Source organism: Ictidomys tridecemlineatus, chromosome 8, assembly GCF_052094955.1.
Source record: "Ictidomys tridecemlineatus isolate mIctTri1 chromosome 8, mIctTri1.hap1, whole genome shotgun sequence".
Taxonomy (NCBI): Eukaryota; Metazoa; Chordata; class Mammalia; order Rodentia; family Sciuridae; genus Ictidomys; species Ictidomys tridecemlineatus.
This window is the reverse complement of record NC_135484.1, coordinates 50,414,400-50,432,079: the sequence shown is the minus strand read 5'-3', so window position 1 is coordinate 50,432,079 and position 17,680 is coordinate 50,414,400. Positions and strand designations below refer to the sequence as shown.

General features: G+C 40.9%; 1 protein-coding gene across 2 annotated transcripts in view; it reads right to left on the bottom strand.

The window, feature by feature from the left end:
* Positions 1 to 17,680, bottom strand: part of Fyn (FYN proto-oncogene, Src family tyrosine kinase) — a 200,268-nt gene that overhangs the window by 161,070 nt on the left and 21,518 nt on the right. For both annotated transcript variants that reach the window (XM_005337419.4, XM_040283226.2), the window contains exon 2: positions 14,443 to 14,482. The gene's annotated coding sequence lies outside the window, so the exon portion shown is untranslated. The remainder of the gene's footprint in view (positions 1 to 14,442; positions 14,483 to 17,680) is intronic.

Genomic DNA, 17,680 nt, shown 5'->3' with positions numbered 1-17,680 from the left:
CTTAATGAAGCCTTTTAAAAGAGGGACTATTACATTAAAATGACTGGGGCATGTGAAAATTCATTACGTAGGTCTTCCTACTGTCAGATTAAATGCCTCATCACACCCGAAAAAGAAAGAGGAACAGAGAATAAAATCATAACCTTCTGAGTGAACACCACAGGTCTGAGACCTAATCTGGCCCCCTAAATCACTCAGGACTATGCCCCATGCCCCGACTGCCATGAAGACATGCTCGGTATATCAGGTAGATCAAAAGGTGGCCCCAGGAGTGCTGCTTGCTGGATATAAATTGACATCATAATCCATCCCTGATGAAGGTAAACAACAATTATGCTATCTGATATAAGAGGAAAAAGGGACACAAAAGCAAAGTCTATGTCCTGGGGAATTGTCTGGGACCATCAGGAACTCCTGCTCCCAAGCGACTCCATGGCAGCACCAATTGACAGGACTGTGTAAAATTTATTCCTCCATATTTTATGTTTTCCTGGTACATCTGCACATAATTGTTTAACTTAATTTTCCAGTTGTTAGCTGCTAATATAGAGAAATACACCTGATTTTTGTTTTGCAATTTGTGACTTTACTAAATTCATTTAGTCATTTTTGGTAGATGTGTTACATGTTTCCTAGAATTTGTCTATATAAACTATCTTATTGCCTGTGAACAACCATAGCTTTACTTCTTCCTATCCAGCCTTTATGCCTTTTAATTCTTTTCTATGCTTTCTTTCCTTTTTTTTTTTTTTTAGAGAGAGTGAGAGAGGAGAGAGACAGAGAGAGAGAGAGAGAATTTTTTTAATATTTATTTTTTAGTTCTCGGCGGACACAACATCTTTGTTGGTATGTGGTGCTGAGGATCGAACCCGGGCCGCACGCATGCCAGACGAGCGCGCTACCGCTTGAGCCACATCCCCAGCCCTCTTTCCTTTCTTAAACTGCCCATTTTATCAGCAGATAAGTCCCATTGCTGCGTTCTGGTTTGCCTCATGACAGTTTTAGCTGGTGCAGGGCCACGAGGAACCGTGGCCTTCAGCAGGAAAGGAGCTGATCCCTCCAAGTCATCTGCAGAAGAACAGAGGCCTAATTCAGAGCCTCGAACCTGAAGGGACAAAGATTGACAGCTGATTGATTTTTTTGACTTTAATTCCCTATCCCTCTCAAGATGCTAACACTTAAAAGAAGAATAAGGAAGAGGAGGAGGAGGAGGAGGAGGAGGAGGAGGAGGAGAAGGAGGAAGAGGAGGAGGAAGAGGAGAGAACGAAAGAAAGAAAGAAAGAAAGAAAGAAAGAAAGAAAGAAAGAAAGAAAGAAAGAAAGAAAGAAAGAAAGATAGATCCAATACCCAAAGGAATTACTGAATCTTTGGACTGTGGAGCTAGAAGTAAACCTCTTAATTTATACCACAACTGACATTCAGCATGTCCAGCGACTTGACCGAGGCCAGATAGAGGCAGAGGAAGGGACTGTTAATCTGGATGGCACATGGACTGAGAATGTAGACACTTGGACTCCAGCCCCAGGTAGACAAAGAATGCACTTCTACCTTTAATAGAATAGAGGTCTTAGTCTGGGGAGACCTCAGATACACTGAGTCTGGTCCAAGCAGATGGGATGATATGAGCCTTGTGAACGCAGGCCTGTTTTTCTGAACCTTTGGTAACGAGTGTTCCCTAAATCCAGTGCACGATTAACCAGGGCATCTAGACAATCTCAGAAATTCATTTTCCTCTCCCCATCCCCTGAGTAAACTCTGAAATAAGTAAACCCTGAAATAAGTTAGACACTAGGATCTCACTGAGTATCTCTTGTCCTGTTTAGGACAAACTGCTAAACATAATCATGTCAATATTATCATAGCCTTGAAAGCTCAGTGTAATATTTTAGGGCTCCTGCACAGCCTCTGGGGATTGGCTGATTTGTACCTTTTAAAGAATTTGGCAGAGCCACGAAAATCACTAGCTTCTTTAGCAAACATTTAACATATTTCCTCCCCACTAGACCAAAGAAGTTAATAAGGATGTCCTCAAATCAACAAGCATATTTCTGTCAATCAAATACATGTATTGGAACAGTTGAAACTTTTAGGAAGTTTGGTTCTTCAAATTATCCCTCTTGTCATTCTTAGTCATCAATATCTTCTCTAAAATTACTATCATTTGTCATTGCTAAATCAGAAGTTCCAAGAGGTCATATGTGTTTACTGAGGTCAAAGTTAGACCACAACTGGACAAAATAGAAACCAGACATCATTCATGGCCCTGGCGTGTGTAGTAAAGCCAGAAAGGGGGAGGTTGGGAAGGGTAGGAACAACATACTGGTTACTGCCTTAGGAATATCGCCCCGTTTGACTGCCAATCACCATGAAGGGGTAGACACCTTTCAACTCCTAAGGCAGCCAACTCCACAGTTAAGTAGCTTGCCCAAGGTCAAATAGCTGGTTAATGGTAGGGTAGCAATTTGAATCTAGATTGATCTCTCTTAAGTCCACCCTTTTAATTAAATTTATTGTAAAAGTTATATAACCACATTAACAAACACAGGGAAGAAAATCCCCATCATTTCATAACCTAGATATAACTGTTAGCCGTTGGGTACAGTTTTTATGGAGTTTTGTTTTTCTAGATAGGCATTTTACCTTCAAAATTAAGTTCACATTCCACAGATAGTTTGGTATTCTGTTTTCTTCCTATTTAACAACCTAAACATTTGTCTAACCTATTTAGTAATTTTGATAACCACCGTTTTACTAATAAATGATAGTTTGTGAAGTATCACAGTTTACATAATGAAACCTCAATTGTGGGACACTCAAGATTTTTTCAATTTTTCTTTTCTGGCAAAGCACAAATGTTATTTCCAGAATACGACACTCCCTCCCCACACATGGACTGCCATTGTTGAAAGTTTCAAGTAGACAATCCTAGTCAACAGAATGAAAACCTGTGATTTGAAATACTCTGAAAATGTCACTATCAGTGATCTCTCTGGCTTGGAACCAAATAAATCTGATGAATGTTATTAATGAAGAGTGGCCTAAAAATAACAAGTTAAAAAAAGCTGCTCCTCTGAGTCTTCAGAGACCACGTGCTTTTAATGATTTAATGCTCTACTTTCAGTTTCACAGGAATGCCAACAAAAGAAGTTATCCCTACTAAAATCTACATTAGGAGGAATGGAAATTCTTTGAAAAGAAAACACATCCCCAGCAGCTTTCCATATCAGAGTAGTCAGAACTTAAAAAGGAAGCCAATGTGCTCACCAAGGACTGTGTCATATTTCACTGTTAATTTGCTATTCAGAATGCCCTAGACCTGTTTTTTTCCTTAGGTCAGGTGAATAAATGGGCAACCCCAGAGCAGCTCTGACTTCTCATTAAGTACCCACAAGACAGTGAAAGAGACAGCAACTGTCAAATCTGGTCTAAGTTCACAGAATTTGTTAGACACAAAGGATAGCAGAAAAATCTCTGTGTTTAGGGAAAATTAATCTCCAAAATATTTGTGTGCCTCTTTGTGGATACTTGTTCTGAAAGCCTTATTAGAATCCATGCCACCACCAGTTTGATGTGAAAATAGCACACTTTGATGCCTGGCAGCATCTGCTCTTCAGGGTACTAAAGATTATTACTGATCAGGGAGGACTGAGTGAAAATGGAGAAAACTGAGTACTTCCAAGATATAGTCTGCTCCCTTATGACTATGTGACAAGGTAATCTTTCACTCTTTATGGATGATGATTTAAACTTACACCTTTCTCTTCATTTCCCCAACTTGTTCTACCCCATAGTTTGATAAGGAATCATCAGAAACTAACATCACCTGCATCACAGATTAAAACACAACAGTTCATCTCCATTTTCACCCTAATAAGCCTATTTTCATTGATCACACACACAAAAATGCTAAAGTGATGAATGAATGTGGAAAAATAAAGAACATTACAAGAGAAATAAGAAAAGGCTGATGCAGAGCTGATGAGACACTGTAAAGAATATGTGAAACTCAGCTCCAAGAGGAGAGACACTGTGCTACTGACACTGGGCCAGGCTAAGATGCCACCAGTGGAAAATTCTGAATTCATCAGAAAACAGAAAAACGGAAAGACAAATCTGAAATACCATGCAAACTCCAAAGTGAAATGTGACAAAATCTGAACATGAGGAACTTGCTGTGAGGAAAGAGGAGAAAGGAAGGCCATTGGAGAAAAGCATCTGAGTTGGCCAATTCCTCCATTTTGGGTAGAGAACAGTCTTGATGGTAACAGGGGACATGCTAATATAAGAGGAAGCAGAAATCTGTTTCTTAAGTCTTAATCTGAACTGCAATAGGCAATGGGTAGTCATGACTAAATATCAGGGGTGGAATGATGGCTGTCTAAAATTTATACACCAACAGGCCTCAGACACTGATCTGGGCTTTACTTCCCCAAAGAACATAAAGAACAAGTATATTTCCGACCAAGAAGAAGTGCGTTTTCCTGAACTGATGCATTTTGCACTCTTGGGTCTGAAATGATTGTTTTGGAAGTTTTTTGTGTTTTTCTTTGAAACAACATTATGCAGGATTTGTTTTTTGGGTTTTCTTTTCTTTTTCTTTTTTTAAAAATTTTATTTGTCAGGATTTGTTATTGTAAATAGTACCATCTAGTAAACAGAAGCCTAATTGTATTTTCCTCTTGGCCACTGTAGAAACTGGGTAATAAAAAAAAATTATTTGATTGGCTGATAGTCAATATTAATTAATATCAAATATGAGAAAATATAGCAAATGTTATGGTAACTGTCTTGTTCTACCCGTTCATGGGCCATATATTAAAAAAGTGCTCTTGATATTTAACCCACGAGTCCTCCCCCACCTAAAACTACACTATGGATCACCGGAACAACTTCTAAGTCATTTTCAATACCTCAGGGTTATTCAAGTCTTTCCCTATTGATTATCAAATATATATATATTTTTACAATAAGCAATACTGGGATGCACATCAAGTGCTCTCATTAGAAGAAAAATATATTATTCCTTTTAAGTGATAACAGCGTAATAGGCAAAGTGGCAGTTATTTATGTTTTTAATTACTGTTTTCCCTAGCCCAGAAGACTACCTTGTAGATTACCTTTTCAGACTACTCGAAAGATGGAAAAAAAATCTTCCCCACACAAAGGAATTGTTTGTTTTAAATTACTACAGCAATAAATCTCTGTTAACAGAGCAACAGAAAAAATATGACATGGAAAGGAAACTTTCTTCTGGCCTGTCCTTCCATGGTCTGTCTGAGTCTACCCACAGCAGATGGAAGTTAGGAATCCCTGCCCGGATTGCCTATGGACTACAAAAAGAGTTGGTAAGTGATTATGATTTTCTCCCCTCACTGGCATCTCTTCATCCAACTCCTGTTTGGACTCACCGTGTGTCGGTTTCACGGCTCTCTGTACCCTCCTCTTTAGACACCACAGTGTCGGTTTTATACCTGCTGACCATGTGCTTCTTCCACAGCCAACCTCACGTAGCTCTTCAAAGCCACAGTCAGGACTTCCTGAAGCCCCTGGGTCCACACCCCTTTCCATGACATCACCTGCCTTACGTTTGACTCTGAAACTCTTCTCTTGCAGTCTTATTTGAAGGGACCACGTAAACAGACAAATTGTCTTTTTATCCCCTCTGTTAACACAAGTGATCCACATAGACACTCTTGCTTCCTTTCCTTTCACTCTATACTCTAACTATATTCAGTAGAGGCACATTTCACAAATTAATGAACACCCCTACATCTTCCAGGAAGCAGCTGTGTTCATGTAATAGCAGGGGCTGCTTTTCACAGACCACACATAAGGGCTCTTTAGTAGAGGTGAATCCTTAAAGATTAATACTCCACAACTGAATATAGAATTCTAGCTGCTCCTTAAAAAAAAAAAAAAAAAAATCATCCACTTGCTAGCATGTGGATTTGTTACAGGAAGTGGGGCTCAAGATTTAAACCTACTGACACCATTGAGGACATCCAGTTATTTCAACCCTCAAAGCAGTAGCCAACTTTCCCTCCCCAGGTTACTGCCCATCTCAGGGCATTTTCACAGTACTACTAGAGTGGCAGGTCACAGATGCAGAACACCCTGATGTCAGAAAAGCACTGGATAGTCACTTAAAAACCTATCTGAGGCCATGCACAGGGGTGCATGCCTGCCATGCACAGTGGTGCATGCCTGTAATCTCAGCTGCTCAGGAGGCTGAGGCAGGCAGATCACAAGTTTTAAGTCAGCCTCAGCAACTTAGAGAGGGCCTGAGCAATTTAGCAAGACCCTGTCTCAAAATAAAAACTAAAAAGGGCTGAGGGTGTGGCTTAGTGCTTAAGCACCCCTGGGTTCAATCCCAGTACCCCCAATCCCCTGCAAAACAACAACAACAAAAAACAAAACAAAACAAAACAAAAAAAACCCTATCTGAGCAAGTTTGGAAATTCTGGGCCAAGTGATGATTCAGTTTGGTGGACTTAGAATTGACTAAATGGCCACAGCCAAGGGCACCAACATCACAGAAAAGAAACACTGACCTGAGGTAGGTCCTTGATTCAGGGTTTTGCACATTTCTCCTCAAATAATGTTTTTACCAAGAGGTCCTTAAAGAGTTCACAAATATATTAATTGGAAGAAAGAATAGAGATTTCAGAAAATTTCAATTGGCTAGAATGACAGCTACAGCTGATTCAAACAGACACATACAGTATCAAATAAAACAAACAAACAAACAACAACAACAAAATAAAACAAGAGATAAAATCCTGCTTTTAATTGTTAAAAAAAAACAAAAAAAACCCACATGTGTGTGTAAATGGGTGCACGTGCACATTAGGACAGTATCATCACCTGCCTTGTGCTCTCCAAGCTGCTCAGCTAGGACAACTCACCCTGCTTACAAGCTCTACCAGTGACCCCTCCCCAGACTCTATGCCATGGATAAGACTCAAGGCCATGGATGTTTAGAAGCACATCCATTTTATGACTCTCATTTCGACTAGAGCTTCCTTTTACTCCCTGGGCTCAAGCAACTGTCTTGGGCTCCAGTTCACTGCATTAGTTGACTCTGTAGCTGGTTCTGCTGGACTCAATTCTTTGCATTAGCTTTCTGCCTAGAGTCCCTATATACATACACTTATCACAGCTAGCCCAGGACTTGCTCAGCCAGAATATTCTGCTGTCAAATAACTGTCCATCTAAAAGGCCACCTAGAGAAGAGATTCCCCGGCATTATACCTGCTATGACCATCCAAACTGCCTCCTGTGCACTGCTACTTCTGGGACTACCTCCAGGAGCCTGATCTAGCTCATAAGCTATTCTTCTCTGCACCCTGTCTGGGCTCCATTCTGAATCCCAAATTGTGGCAAGAGGAAAGAGGATGTATTTAAAGCAATTCCTATTTAAGAAGTCCTAAGGATTTCCATCAAACACAAGCTACGTGCAGGCTGAAGATGTGACAGGGTGACTAAGTTAAGGTTTAACCTCGATGTGCGCTGGTACAGCACATACTGATGCAGAGAACATGCACATCTCCTGAGACCTAATAATGACCCCTCGCTCTGCTCTTGTCAAACCATCACTGAAGTGTTGTGTTCATGTCCCAGTGCCATGATTTCCAAGAGGAATGTATCAAGAAGGAAATGCCCAGAAATGACAGCATGCCCGACACTAGCTGAGGTAAGGAAGCTGTAAGAAGCAGGGCTGTTGGGCTAGGAAAGGAGAATTTTCAGGGTGGGGTTTTCAGGTACTGAAAGGATCTCAAAAGAACGATGACCTAGAGGCTTGTTCAAGAGACAGCTTAAGGGTCTGTGGGAACACAGAGAAGAGACAGCTAAATAGGAGTGCAGGTCTTATCTCTGCTCCTGACTGGACTGACCCTGCATCTCCAGACTCAGTTTCCCCCTCAGACTGAGAGGGTATGAGTTCAAAGGTCCCTCCCAGCTCTATGGGCCCATGATTCCTTTTCTTTACATTAATCTCAATAGAAGAAAGAAGACCAGCATGGCCTTCACCTATTCTGAGTCCTGGGAGAAAAGGTCAGTTTTTAGATCATCCAAGAGCCCACTTCCAAGAAAACTAAATTGATAGAAGCAATGTGTGGAACAAGTAGTCACAAACTCTATGTTTCAGCAAATGGAAAAGATAGAAATTCTCAAGTAGAAGGCAAGGTAGAAAGAAGAGGGCCCCTCCAATGACATTCACTTCCTAATCCCTGCAACCTATAGATAATAAATGAATGTGGCAAGACGTAATAAAACTCTGAATCTTGAGAGAAGAGTTTATTCTGGATTATCTAGCAGACCCCCAAACCATCACAGATGTCGCTATGACGGGGAAGCAGGAGGAGATGTGACAGAGACACATGGGGTGAGGACAACGTGAAGGCAGAAGCAGAGACTGGAGCAATGTGGCCACAGTGGAGGAATGGAGGAATGGATTACGCTGAAGCCTCAGAGGTGGCGCAGCTCTGCTGACACCTTGATATTGGACTTCTGCTCTTAAAACTGCAAAGGAAGAAATCTTAGTTGTTTTAAGCCACAAAGCTTGTGGTAATTTGTAACAGCAGCCACAGCAAACTTAAGAGGAGGTTTTCTGCTTAAATAAAATTTTGTTGTGGTCGAAAAGTGGGCAACAGTAACCTTCTTTGAGGGAAAAAGCTTGAATTTTTGTGTTTTTTTAATGCCACACCAATCTCAGAACAAGTACAACTCTGCTTTCAAAAGTTTTTAGGGGCATGTTTTAAGCCATTCTCCATATATTTGATTAATAATCTTTCTTTCACATGTGATTTCAGCAGACAATAAGTCTATGCAAAGCAGATGACCCAATGATGCCACCCTCTACCCAGCAGGCCTGGCTGCAGAAACAAATCACCCACTAACTCCCAGCTACAGAAGAAAGCTCCCTTGTAAAGCAAATGATACAATGTAGGTGAGGCTTGTCTCGATTCTCTGCTGTACCAAGGCCAGTGTCTCTCCCCACTTACTCCTGGCAAGACCCAGCTCTTGTCTCCTGGGATGGTGAATGCTACCAAGATAAAGAATGTAACAAAATGATCCCCAAGCCTGGGAACAGCAGCAGAAAGAGAATGAGTGTCCCATAGGCTTCCACCACTCCTGTTTCCCAAAGACTATCATCCTTGGAAAACCCTCTCACACCGTCAGTGGGGAACATCTCACAGGGCCAGGTCAGGTTCAAAGAGATGATTCTGGACTGGGTTTCTAACTGCTTCTTGAAAAATAACATGATTACTACTTTTAAAGACACAAATAAGGGAGAAAGTCCTTTTAAATTCAATGAAGAAAAAAATTAAAAATGTGTATAAAAAGACCAGCTAAATTACAGGAGGCTAATAATGATTTATTGGTCTTCTGCTCTGCTGAGCATCAATGCAGGACAAAGGAAGAATGTGCCAAGTCTGAGTAGTACTTTGGGATCTGGCCACTTCCTAGAGTCAGTCCTTGGGCAAATCAATTTACTTCTGTCTGGCTTCATCCTCCTCAGTGCAAAATGGTGCAAATGCCTAAGACAACATGACCACTGGTGTTCGTTAACATTTGAGGAATGAATGAATGAACGATTCTGTATCTAGGTCTGAACAATCCACACCAAAATTTTCAGCTCTTTCCTTGAATCACAAGGGTAACATTTTTATCAGTAGCTCTTCCAGCTGTCATTAATATCTGCCTGAATTTATAATGTCTAGAAAGAGGAATCTTTTATTATTTGGGAAAATTTGAATTGGCAGAGGGCATGTTTTTTCTTCTTAGACAGTAGCACTTTTACAATCCAGAGATTTATGTAAAAGAAAAGTTGGTCAGTTATTATGGGTGATGCATAAAAACTATTTTTGGTCCATGACTAAAAATGTTTGTCTTTTGAGTCTAAAACAGAACTCTAAGCATGCTCCTTCCTCCTAAGCTCACTCTCCCTCTTTCCCCAATCCAAAGCCATTCCCTTTTCCTGAACCCAGTGGCTGGGAAAGTGGGCAGTATAAAAAGTGACCCTTACTCAGTGATATATTGAGGTTGAGTCCTTCCATTGCCCAATCACCATCCTATTGGTCAGTCTGGATGTGAGGTTGGGATAGGGGGCATGGAAAATGTATGTGAACCTGGTCTCTTATGGTCCCTGAGCACATACATCAGGAAATCTACAAAACAACCCCCACCTGCTCTCAGGAGCTGCCCTCTCTAGTCGCCACTCATCAGGAGGTACCACAAGTACCCAGTGTCCCTTGCTCCCCATCAGGAGAAGACTAGATAACAAAGGTGGCAGTAGACTGTGTTTAGGCTGTTCTTCCTTCCATATTGTTCCTCTCTCTCTCACACCTCCCTAAAGCAAACAGCACACACTGGCAGGTAGTGCACCCCAAAACCACTCTCCTCCCCCATTCACCCTGGAGACAAATCCTCATGTTAACTTACAGGCAGTATTTTGAAGCTTTTGGACAACCCATAGAAATACTATTAACTTCCTGGCTCCAGGGAATCCTATTTCTCCCACTAAAGGAAAAACTTATATATAGAATTAATTTTCCACCTCTTGCCCAACAGTGTTGGAATCATATATGTGTGGCTTTAAAGCTTAATTCACTTACAGGCTCAAATTTCAAACCCTTAACTGTTTAGAACTAGTTCCTCTCCCCATAAGACTATTAACCCAACTATTAAGAATCTAGGTTATTTTTATCATTTCTCTTAGGACTTCAAACCAAACCACTGCTGAAAAATGGAGCAACCTCCACATATGTTTTATGTGTTCAGATAAACACATTTTGAAGGATTCACTCAGAGGAAAATGAAATATTTCTAAAACAGAAGGTAATTTTTTTCTGTTTGCTTTTCTTTCTGAATGACAGGTTTTGTTTTGGAAGACCTCTATGTCTATCAACTAGGCAGTAGTATTTGTGGCCATATTTGTGGCCTGGATGCAGCTGTCTAAACCCTGCGAACAGTTGGAATGGCGATACAGAAATTCTTGGTTGCACAGAAACTGCAGAAATGACAGGGGACTTTCTCATGGCAGCCACTGAAATACTTTGAATCACACTAAACAAAGGCCATTCTGGATGCATGAAAATCAAACCTCTCTCCTCAGCCTTTTGAGAGTAGCTATGTTATGAACTAGATGTCTTTTTAATCAAACCCATTTAAATCATGATGACTCAATTTCATCAGCTTTTTATACAGAAAAGCACATTTTTGTTCTTCTGACATAATTCGATGATGTATCCTTCAAAATTCAAAAGAATATGGATCTTGCTTTTAGAAGATATACTTTGTACTTTCTATGCAGTGATTTATGGAAACCATACTCAGGACTCAAAAATTCTGGAAGATGCAACACACACACACACACACACACACACACACACACACACATACATACACACACACACAATTAATATTTCCTTTGTGCCCTTAAGGTTTCTCCCTCCTTTATCTCTGAACTCTTTGCTGGCCCAGATTTCTTCATTCTTAAGAATCATCTATTCATTTGCTTGAAACATTGCACTTTTGGAGAGAAAGCTGAGGAGTGACTATCTTATCTCCATATAATGATATTAACAAGCATGTTTTTTTTTTTTTTCTTCACAGATAAAACCCCTAAATGGAGAACGGAAACCATGATTTCCGGGGTGTACAATGAGATTTTTTACTTTGCCACATACCAAGATGGATTTCAGTGGTTCTCATCACCCCTTAATATGGTCACATGTCATTCATTCATGCCTGTGGTCAACATTTTTAGAGGGTCTGCTAGGCTTAGCACAGATAAAGATTCTGACCTGACAAAGCTTAAGTTCAACAGGGAACAGAGCTATGAGGCAGATATTGTACGAATAACTACACAACTTCAACGACGACGACTTTGAAGAAGCACATAGTAATAGGGCGACCACGTTCAGGCTAAGGGGCTGGGGAAATGTCAAGGAAGAGCTCTCTGGACAGGGAAACTCTTTCTCATTACTTACTGGTAAAACTTTTTAGAAGAGGGCACACAAATACATTGTTTCAAACATTATATCAATTCCAAGGGAAGGTGGAGTATGGGAAAGACATCTGGTTAGAACCCTGCTTCAATTGCAAAGCCTCCAGCAACTCACAGTGAGGGACAAGGTTATAATGGGTAAGTGTAACATATACCAAGTACTTAGTTCCATAAACTATAGATATTGAGTAATGTAGAACTGATGCTGATTTACATTTGAGCTTCGCTATGTCAAAATAAAGCTCATTTTCATAGAGTTCTGTCATTACAAAAATGTTCACAATAAGAGGGAACACAAAAATCCATTTAAAAAACAAACACAATGATGTTAGTGATTTTTCTCAATTGGGCTGGCCACCAGGTATCATTTATTATATAACAGAAGCACTCCTATATGAGATTCAAATTGGCAGATACATAAACAGAGACCAAAAAAAAAAAAAAAAATTGGTACATTGTAAAAGAGAGTTGGTACATCGTGCTCAATAGCCTTTTATCAGCATTAGATAAAGATTCTGAATTAGAGCTTTTGAAACAAGGAACGCCCCTAAAATGGTTGGTTAAGTGTTTTTCAGGTCATTAACTGCTTTACTGAGAGGGAGAAGGCAGAGCCCATTAGAGGCAGCTCAAGTTCACTTTTCTTCCCAAGAAACATTTCCCACCCTTTGCCTAGCTTCCCTTATTCTGAGTTCCCTCAGTACTTAGAAATATCCACAGGACAGGGTAAGTCACACTCGTTCCCTCCTTTGCTGGAAACTCATTGCTGCCAGTGTGGCACCAGGAGGTACAGCTGGCGAGACTGCGCCTTCCTGGAGCTCCCACTCCATGGCTGGCTCCATGGCTCCATGGTGCTCTTCAAACTGGCGGCCATTGGCCCTTTTCCCATTTTAGTAGAAGACTCAAGTCAGTAAACAAAAAAATATGTGCATGGTTTGTGCTTCCAAGTTAAAAAGTGAATATTTTTACTTGGACCTGAAAAAGGAACCACTTCCCTGATGAGAAAAATGAGGTTCAGACCTTATTTGCCTAAGGTCTTACAGCAAGTTCACAGAAGTGAAGCAAGGGTTTAACTCCTTCCAATCAGGCCCTCACCCCATTTACTGAGCCCTACTGTTTTCCAGAGTAACCTTCCTGTGGGTGTAGGATTCATTGTGGCTGAGCTGGACAGGGCAGGGCAAGCTGGGCAGCCTTAGTAGCACTAGCTATTTCCTGGACTGTCACTTCCAGGTGCCCCACCCTGCTGTGGGCTTGGGTTATCCCAGGAAGGTCACAGTGCTGATCTCCCATGGGGGAGAGCCTTTGCAATCCCTGACCTCCATGGGCAAAATCTAATTGTACAGCGATTCTGAAAAGGCTTCCTCTGTCTTGTCACGACAAGAGTCTTTCTATTTCCCCAAGTTCCCTCTGGATTGTTTGAGCCGAAAAGTCCATGACTCAAAGTAGAGGATAGGCCACTCTGCAGATGCTGGGAGCCTGCAGGCAGCCAAAGGTCAGGGGTTACTCATGATTATTCTAGAACAATATACTTCCTCATCTTAAAGCTACATTGGCTGCATTCAGAATAGCTGCAGTTCAGGGAGAAGAATATCTCTTGCATTAAAATTCAAAATGAGAAATAACCCCAAATCACTGATGATAAGTGGCAGCCCCTGAGGGTCAGGGAAGAGAGGAATGTAACTCAGAAAGCTGAAAATGATACCCCAGGCCATGTAGCTGGACAGAAAAGGACTCCCCAAGTGGCCACTGAGACCTCTGTCAGGTCAGTCTTTCTAGGGAATCTGAGGAGCCTAGGAGATGAGAGAAGGGCAGGCAGAGATGAGTACACAGTTCATTTACTCATATTCTCATGAGCTTTCTGAACAGCCCCACCCTCGGCCTGAGCTTCCAGAGCCCCTTCTGTGTAGCTCTATCTGATGGCACCATAATTACAAAGTAATTGTCTGTCACATTCATTTTTGACTCAACAGAATCCACTATAGTGTTTAACGCTCAGCAGGTACCAAAAACTGTTAAGCGAATGAATGATCTGTTACACAGTGGTCACAATTTAAAGATATAAATAGGGCAGAGGTAAGCAGTAGCTATCTGAGAGTGCAGGAAAAAATGGCCATAATTGGATGAAAGGGAGGTCCCTTAACCAGTCTGAAGAGAAAGTACCCCTATCCCTCATCAGTCCCAGGGGTCATCAGCCACGGGATAGCTGTTCCATTCTATTTTGGGGATGGAGAGATCTAATTTATAGATAAATATGTTTCCAAAATTAAACAAAGATCTTCTTCCTATTTCATATAACAATTCCATCCTCAACTTCTCAGAAACTTAGGGCCTCAACCGCAACCCCAAGATGAGAGTGAACTTTGTCCTGGGTTGTCACAGGAGATCCTCTCTAACTCACAAAGTATATGTCTTTCGTGTGAAATGTGTCAACTTACTTTTTCCACGTCTAGAGCAGCATCCTGCTTCTTTAAAACACTGTAGAAGGAGGAGAAAAAAAAAAAAAACAAATAGTGAGACATCAAAAGAGAACCAAGCATTCTGCTCCTGTAAACCACCCACAAAGCACCACCAGAGAATTTCCATTTACCCACAAATTTTTTCTCATTCACACAATTGTTGCTAAGTCACAGTTGCCACAAACACCTGCTCGAATCTGCAAAGACCTGGCCCTCTACCACCAAAGGAAGACAGCATGAGATTTTAACTTTCTCGAGCAGGGAATACAAGGAAGAAATTCTCGAGTGTGTACACACACATGCCCATGTGCCTTCTTCAGGGTCTCCATGAGTTATCTATGTTGGGCACATTAAAAACAAGTCTTCCAAGGTCTTACTCGACTTACTCTTGACTTAAATCTCTCTCTAGGGGCCCATATATGCCCCACTTCCTGTGGGTGAACCTTACTGTCAAACCAGCCTTCTTGAGACGGCCTCTGTTTTCCATCAGCTGGGGTTCCTTTCTGCCGGAGGTTTGCCAATCCACCAGATTGAACCAATTTATCCATGGAACTCTAGGCCCAGATTACTTAGAACCTTATGACAGTCTCCTGGCAAGGCTGAGCTTATTCTGAGGATACCCATATCCACTTCACGTCATCTTTAAAGTGCCAGGGGCAGGATGTCAGATTTCCAGTTTGTTCATACACTTTGCCTCAATCTGCCGATATTATGATACATCATTTATCATTTGAAATTTTAGCTGTTTCAATAAAGCCTCAGTATCTAAGGGAAATAATATAAATGGTTGAATGGAGTTATGTTGACAACAATATATGAAGGCAAAGTGTGAAGTAGAACCTGAAATTTTTAAAAAGGCAGAAACAATTTATCCTGTTGTAGTTGAGATGCTTAAGTTTCTTTCAGTATGCTTCTCAGCATTTTTCTTCCTGGTCTATGGTTTTAAACACCCCCATTATAAATTATTATCCCCATCAAAAGCAACCCCCCCCACATACACACACAAGAATTTTTACACTGTTTGAAAAGATGTATAATTAACAGTAACATATTTGTTTAGTTTAATCAAAGATGACTCAGAATGAAGGAAAGAAAAAGTGACCATGGGGAAGAGAATTAGAAACTCATATATTGTTCTCTGAAGATGGGTATTCAAATCATGAACTTGCTGCAGACAAGCAAGAAACCACTATGGAGGTCGGAGGGAGAGAATGTGCTAATCAGCATGCCTCGATAGCCGTACCTTAGCAACCCACCTCTTCTGGCTTCTGAGATATGCTCTCCTGCACTAACCAAGGAGACACCACAATATATGACCTTTCATCTGGCTAGCTCACTGGGGTGCTAGATGCTGCTGTGCTGTACAAAACAGAAATTCTCTTTGTCCAGAAATTTAATTTGCCTCCCTATAACCAGAGAAAAGCAATTCAGCACTGAGAACTTTTCACCAAAGGGAACATATTTACAGTGGAAGTTTGACTTCCCTTCTTGAACATTCTTATATAGGTTAGGAGAGCTGTTGTGATTTATAGGTCATACCAAGAAGTTTTCTGTTTGCAAAGTGAAAGACTCCTTCATCTGCTTCCGAAAAAACACTTGAAGAATCCTTATCCAGGGTAGAAAAGAAACTTGCATATTGCATATCTTATGCATATCACACAATTGCAGCAACTCAGGATGCCGGAGTCTCAATAGCTCTGAAGAAATGAGCCTTTGCTCCACAGCACTTCAGCAACTGGTATCAGTAGGAAAACTGGAAGTCCATTTGGAGCTGCTGGCTCACTACCACACACCGTCTTATTCTCCACACATGTATATAGCACCATCCAATTTATTTTTCAGGCACATTAAACAGATGGAGTAAACTAACAAAGACAATGTACGCATCATCCTGTAGCCATAAACCGAAAGAGGGACTCCATAGCTTTAACATGAACAACTTTCAAGCAAGACTGCTTGAGATATTTTCAGGCACCAGTTCCATTGTTTCAAGGAGGACAAGAACAGATAAAATGAATTTCCTAAAAGTAAAATTTACATGGCAATCCCATTTGGAATGAATAGTGGCACTGGCTTTTAAAAACCACACATACTGCCAGGTATTATGGCGCACACCTGTAATCCCAGCAGCTCAGGAGGATGAGGCAGGAGGATTCTGAGTTCAAAGGAGGATCGTGAATTCAAAGCCAGCCTCAGTAACTTAGGTCCTGAGCAACTTGGCAAGACCCTGTCTCTAAATAAAATATAAGAATGGACTGGGGATGTTACTCAGTGGTTACACAGCACTGGATTTAATCCCCAGCACCAAACAAACAACAATACCGACAACAACAACAAAAACATACCTTTGTTAAGTAAAAGGTATTTCTGAAAAATTGAGAATAAGTTTTAGCTATCAAATGTTTAAGTGAAATAGATACTTTTTATTTAAATGACTCCTTTTAAAAAATCATTTCTTCAAAAAATTGACCAATTATTCTGATTTATCTATATTCTGAGTCTAAGTTTTATGTTTTATATTTCCAAGCCTGAAGGACAGATAGGCTCCTCCAACTCCCTGTGTGAGCACATTTGTGTAGACAGAGCCACGCATATACAGTTATACAGACATTATAAACAGTTGCCTTCCTATTCAACTCTGGGCTTTGGGACATTAGAGCGTTTTTCATGCTTTTATTTTTCCTGCTAAGCATTTTTCGTGCTTTTATTTTTCCTGCTAATGTTTTATTTGGCAAACAATGAACATAACCCAGATACTAGAGTGAAAAGGCTGATCATAAATGCTACAAATGTTTGATCAACTGCAGGAATTGAAGTCAAAGGATAAGACCCTGACCAAAAGTGAATTAATCCCAACTATTTAGAGCAGATCAACCTCCCACTTTGGAGGAAGATATAAGTTCTCTAAAAATAAAACTGGGAAGTCCTCAACTTTGAAATCTCTTCTGACATAGTTATTCTTCCAGCCTCCTTGCTCTCCTAAATACCCACAGCAGATCGCCCCACATACCTTACAAAAGGATGGCTCAGGCAGAGAGAGCAACCAGATGGTGAAAGGAGCACTGGTCACGTGAATGACAGTGAATGACAACCGACTTGGTAGTACTACAGGACAGAGAGGTGGCTAAGTGCATGGCAGTAGGCTGCAGGGGGAAAGGTAGGAAACTGAGACAGAGGTCAGATTGTGACAGATGTTGTAGGCCAGCTGAGAAGTTGC